This window comes from Micrasema longulum, unplaced genomic scaffold, assembly GCF_059751315.1.
Source record: "Micrasema longulum isolate JH-2025_06_02 unplaced genomic scaffold, ASM5975131v1 h1tg003142l, whole genome shotgun sequence".
In the NCBI taxonomy this organism is placed as follows: Eukaryota; Metazoa; Arthropoda; class Insecta; order Trichoptera; family Brachycentridae; genus Micrasema; species Micrasema longulum.
The window spans coordinates 1-5,627 of NW_028280237.1; the positions used below are offsets into that span (position 1 = coordinate 1).

The 5,627-nt window shown below is 37.1% G+C and overlaps 1 long non-coding RNA gene across 1 annotated transcript; it reads left to right on the plus strand.

Annotated features, from left to right (window-relative positions):
• Positions 1–1,847: 1,847 nt before the first annotated feature.
• LOC148271045 (uncharacterized) lies at positions 1,848–5,166 on the plus strand (the record flags this gene model as incomplete). The annotated part of the gene is made up of 2 exons (XR_015825217.1): positions 1,848–2,005; positions 4,411–5,166. It is a non-coding gene; the product is annotated as an uncharacterized LOC148271045 (long non-coding RNA).
• Positions 5,167–5,627: the final 461 nt, after the last annotated feature.

The window sequence follows — 5,627 nt, forward strand, 5'->3', positions numbered from 1 at the left end:
TCTACTCTACTTTTTCATTAAAGAATAATTTGGTTATTTGCATCTGAAAAACGTTGAGATCCGTACATTATGTAAGGCTGAGACAAGCAGGCTGGGCGTTAGATTTGTAAGCACTCTGACATTTCATGAACACATAGAGACAATCAGTGGTGATGCATTGAAGATGTTAGGATTTGTTCTGCGTACTGCCAGGGTTTTCGAAAATACCCGCGTACTGAGAACTCTTTACAACTCCTTGGTGCGAAGTAGACTCGAGAGTGGCTCGATGATTTGGGGGCCACATGAACTGAAGTACTCTCTTATGATAGAGAAAATCCAAAAGAAGTTTCTGAGATATCTCTACATGAGAGAGTGCGGGTATTATCCTTGGCTCTACCCGACCGAGTTTCTCCAGGGTATGCTTGGCTACAACAGTTTAGAGACTAGAAGGAATGTGTATTTGACCACACATTTTTATCGATTGTTGCGCGGTATGATCGATAATTCTGAAATTATGGTGAGCATTGGTTTGTATGTTCCTGATAATTACCTAAGACAGCGTCAGCATAGATTGTTTCATATTCCGATATTCAGGACCAACCTGCCTATGGTTATGCCTGTTGGAAGAGCTACCGCTATGTTGAACAACATCGCTCTGGATATTGATCTGTTCCATGTATCCGAAGGGGTTTTCCGGAGCAGGATTCTTCGACTCCTTTGACATGAGTCTCTTTCGTGTATTTTTTTTCCTTTTTTATAATATGTACGTATTGAATATATTTTTGTAATGTATATGTTATATTTAAAATAAATAAATTGAATTGAAATTGAAATTGAAAATTATCGACAATATCAAGAAAGGAGCTCTGCTCTGGTTTGGACATGTAGAGCGAATGGACAGCGAAAGAACGGCTAAGAATATTTGCAATGCGAATGTTGATGGATGCAGAAATAGAGAAAGTCCAAGAAAGACATGGCCTGACCAAATCCAACACATACTTGAAAATGGACATGTCAAAAGTCGGAATAATCGGCGCGCGTGCATTAGAAGAAGTATGAATGTAGACGAAGCATGATCTGTATGCAAAGATAGAGTGATGTGGCGTTTTATCCTCTCTGTTTACCCTTACAGGGAAACTGCGTGATGGTTTATTGTTGTTGTAATAAAAATATTTGAATATTTTGGTACCATCATCATTTTTTCTTTTATTTTTGGTTTCAATCCCCTCTGATTGATTGGCCACAATCAGCTGGATATTATATATTTATATCTTTCTTCAGGGCCCTTTTAAGTCTTAAGTAAAGTATCTTGCTCCCACTTTCACACAACCATTAATTTGTTACGTGAAGAAGATAGATATATTATGATCTAATGCGTTTCTGGGCCTCGATTACATGAGAAGATGAGAAGCATGAGAAGATGTATGAATGTTGACAAAGCATGATCTGTATGCAAAGATAGAGTGATGTGGCGTTTTATACTCTCTGTTTACCCTTACGGAGAAACGGCGTGATGGTTTGTTGTTTCTCTCTGATTTGACAATTTGCTTAAAAAATAAATGCGCCAAAAAAACCTTGCAATTTTACTTTTACCTCGCTTGCGACCGTGACCCCCGAGCGAGGCTCTGCAACCCCCCGAAGATCGCTACCCGCAGATTGAGCTGACCTAGAGTATTTTTATTATTTATTTATTTTACAGAAACTTACAGTAAAAAATGATCAAATGACATAATAAAGATACGGTTTAAAGACAGGCCGGCGAAGTTTCTAAATAAAAATCATACATTCAAAATATTACATTATTTTAATTTTAAGCAGCTTAGTACGTAGTCTGATGACGCTGAAGTAATAATTTTGTCTTGTCGCAGTCCTCCGCGCGCGGCGCTCGAGGTCCGCTGCGGCTGCGCGCAGCGCCCCACCCTGGAGGCGGGCTGGGAGGGGGGAGCCCTGCTCCCGCACGGAGCGCTGCTGCAGTTCGGCTGCCTCATGTTCGTGTTCTCCATCACGGACGCCCACGTAATGCCCGGTAAGGAAACACCGCCGGGACCCGGTCGCCCCGAAAGGGACAAGTGATTTGTGAATTGATTCCGACAATTATGTTCATTTATTTGTCAGCTTGGAAAAATACTTAGAGATGGACGCACATCAGTTTGAATGCTCTGAAACTTGCATCGGGGATTTGATTCCTGCCAGTTGCAAGAAAAAATCCAAGAAATATTTTTTTGCATCACGGCAGTCCAGGAGACCAAATCACAGCGGTGAATTACAGCACAGAACACCCAGGCTTAAGAAAAATCACATTGAATATTTATGTTCTTACCGGGAATTGAACCCGGAACTTTCCGTGTGTGGGTCAAGTATATTAGCCATTACACCACGAAGTTTGCCTTTTTTTATTTTCTTTACTTGCTGACAAACCTCTAAAATACGGCTTGGTCGGTTAATTAATAAATAAATAAAATTATTAATTGTTTGAAAAATATAAGGCTGGGTAAGTGCATAAAATACCTGGCGTCAGCGGCCTGCTAGTTTGTGTATTGGGTCTTAAAAACTAGACTGATTTGGCGAGTTCTAAGATCTTTCATATTTATATTTTTGTAATTCTTTTGTAATAATCGTTAATGTTATTACAATATTTGAGTTTGTCCAAATGTTTGTAGACCATATTCCCTACTTTAAGGTATTCTCCATCCCTGTTGTAATTTGTCAATGTTAATGTTATGTTGTTATTGTTACATTTTAAACATTGCAATTTATTGATATTAAAACTTTATTGTTCCTAAACGTTTGTCAACTGCGTATCATGATTTGTAACAAATGAAAACTAAAACTTACCCTAAAAGAAGACGCTTAAACAAAAAGGTCGAAAACACTCCACCTGCTTTGAATTTAGGTTAAGACAATAATTTATCCTTTATTAGTTTTTTACTTGTTTTTATTCTTCATTCGCGTGGCACACGACGAGGAGAGGTGAGGGTTTCAGACTCCCCAAAACAAGAATCCAGGCAACTTAAAAACAATTTGTATCCTGTGGAAATTAGGGATGCTGGGGTCTATCGCGTCGTTTCGTGGGACGGTGATGATTTTTGTTAAAAACAAACACCCACAAAGGTAGATAGAGTGTCATCGAAAAGCATCTGGATTTTATAACAATGATTTGTTTTTGAAATTATTTTTATATATTACATATTGTTTATTAGTTAAGGTATAACTAGATGTGCAAATTGTTTTTTATAACGACATTATTACTTCGACATAATTTTGGCTTTTTTGACACGTCAAATGAATTCGGAAAAATTTTAAACGTAAAACTGGGGTGATAAAAAATGTTAATTGGAGTTATATTTGTATGAGAATGTATGAAGAAAAAGGGGGTTATGAACATTTTGCTGTAAAAAGCGGGAAAATGTAAAATTGAGGAACGTAAAAACAAGGTTTTACGGTGTGTATACATACATACATACATATAAACACATATGCATCCACATACATTTGTATACATACACACACATATATCTAACATATCAAAATAAGGGTGTACAAGATATTAAACATTATCCAGAAATATGGAACCATCGTCTCTTTATCCTCGGGAAGTGACATGTTCCCGATATTGAGATGTTCTGCAAAATTATTGTCAACATGTTAAAGTTCCTATAGCGTACATTGAAGATATATATAAGATACATATAAGTTATACGTATAACATAACAATGAACCAGAAGGCGCTAGAAATAAACAAATTTACTCATTAAATTTTATGCCATTTATTTCATTGTGTAGTTTATTTTAATGAACTCGTAAGGTTAAATAAAAAAAATGCCTAATTTTACACGTTTTGAAATGACTTTTCACTTACTTGTTTATTTATTAACGGACGTGGTTCATTTATACAATTTATAGGGTTTTAATATTACATTAAAAGAATAGTTAGAATACAAACATAAGGGACATCGAGACAAGATCTGGACTATTTATTTAGTGCTCGTTTAAATCGCTGTAAACTTAAACCAAAAAAGTCCAGATCTTGTCTCGAGTTAACAACACGACAAAGACGGGTCATTGGAGAATCAAGGCCATAGTATGTTCCATGCTGATCGATGAACAGCACTTCATTGTTTCTCAGCCTACTAGTCAGAATATGGAATTTTACCTGTCCCAGTAATGATGGCACATCGATTATACCATTTAGTATGCCGAACATATATATGGAATCAATATGTGTTCTACGTTTTTGTAGACTAGAAATATTTAACATTGACTCTATATCAACAAAAGAATAATTACTTAAATAAGTTACGGTTTCGGCCGAAACTAGAGCAGAAGCCGAAATTTGGTTTGGAAAATCTTGTTTCGGTCCGTCACTAAAAAGTACACAGTGGAATGTATATCTAAAATGAATAGATAATAATTTGTGATTTTTGTTTCCAGATACGCCCGAGTGTGCAATACGGCGAGCGTAGTAGTTCGCTAGACACGGGACATTATATTTCGTCAACCGGGATCGGTTAATACTCCCGGTCCCGGTTGTAGTTAGGCAACGCTTTGTACTACTCGCGGTAAACTTCCAGCAACCGAACGAACACTACTGGGGAATGTTTCTTCTATCGCCGGTAGGTGAAACAGGCGTTAACGCTAGTAAATACCTTTTAACTAATGTTAGTAAATATTAAAACATAAGCGCTTATCGAATGTTTAATGTCTACCGGTTTTGAGACGAGCCTGTCTCTTCGTCGGAACTCTCACTACATCAACATGTAAATATAGTAGAGATGTAGAAAATAAATAAATAAGTAATTTTTAAATAATTAAAGACAAAAATAAAATTATATCCAACTTGAAAACGCCGACTCGGTCAGTTTGGACCTGTAAAGCAAATGGACAGCGAAAGAACGGCTAAAAGGATGCGTAGAAACGATTCGAATGTTGATGGATTCGGAAAATGAGGAAGACCAAGAAAGACACGGCACGAGCAAATCCAACAAATACTTGATGGACATGTCAAAAGTCGGAATAATCGGCGCGCGCACATGAGAAGATTTATGAATGTAGAGGAAGCGAGGTCTGTATGCAAAGACATAGTGATATGGCGTTCTATCCTCTCTGCCTATCCCTAGGGGGAAACGGCGTGATGATTTGTTCGTTTGTTTGAAAACACCGAAATGTATGACTCAATTATGACAAAATAACTATCTTTATTTGGGAGTGAAAACTCACGAGGGTCTTAATATTAATACCAAAAAAACCCAGATTATGTGCAATGAATTCTGTCGGGACCCTGATCAGCCACTGCAATAATGGGCAGAGGATCGAGAAAGTTGACAGCTTCAAATACTCGCGAGTTCACATAACTAAGGATGGCGGCATGCACGAAGAGCTCGCTACCCGTCTAGGAAATGTTACTGACTTCGTCTCTTGTCTATACGGACGCGTCTCGAAACCGGTAGACGTTGAGTAGTGGCTGTATATGAATATTTACAAAAATTAGTTGAAATGTTTGACCATAAGGTTAATGCTTTAAATATAAATAAATACTTTTTATTTTAACTATTTATAATCTGTGAGGAAATCAAAATTAGTTAACAGCCTTCGAAGTGTTTAGTTTTGATCATAAATTACAATTCTTAGAGTACCCTTTGCATCATAAG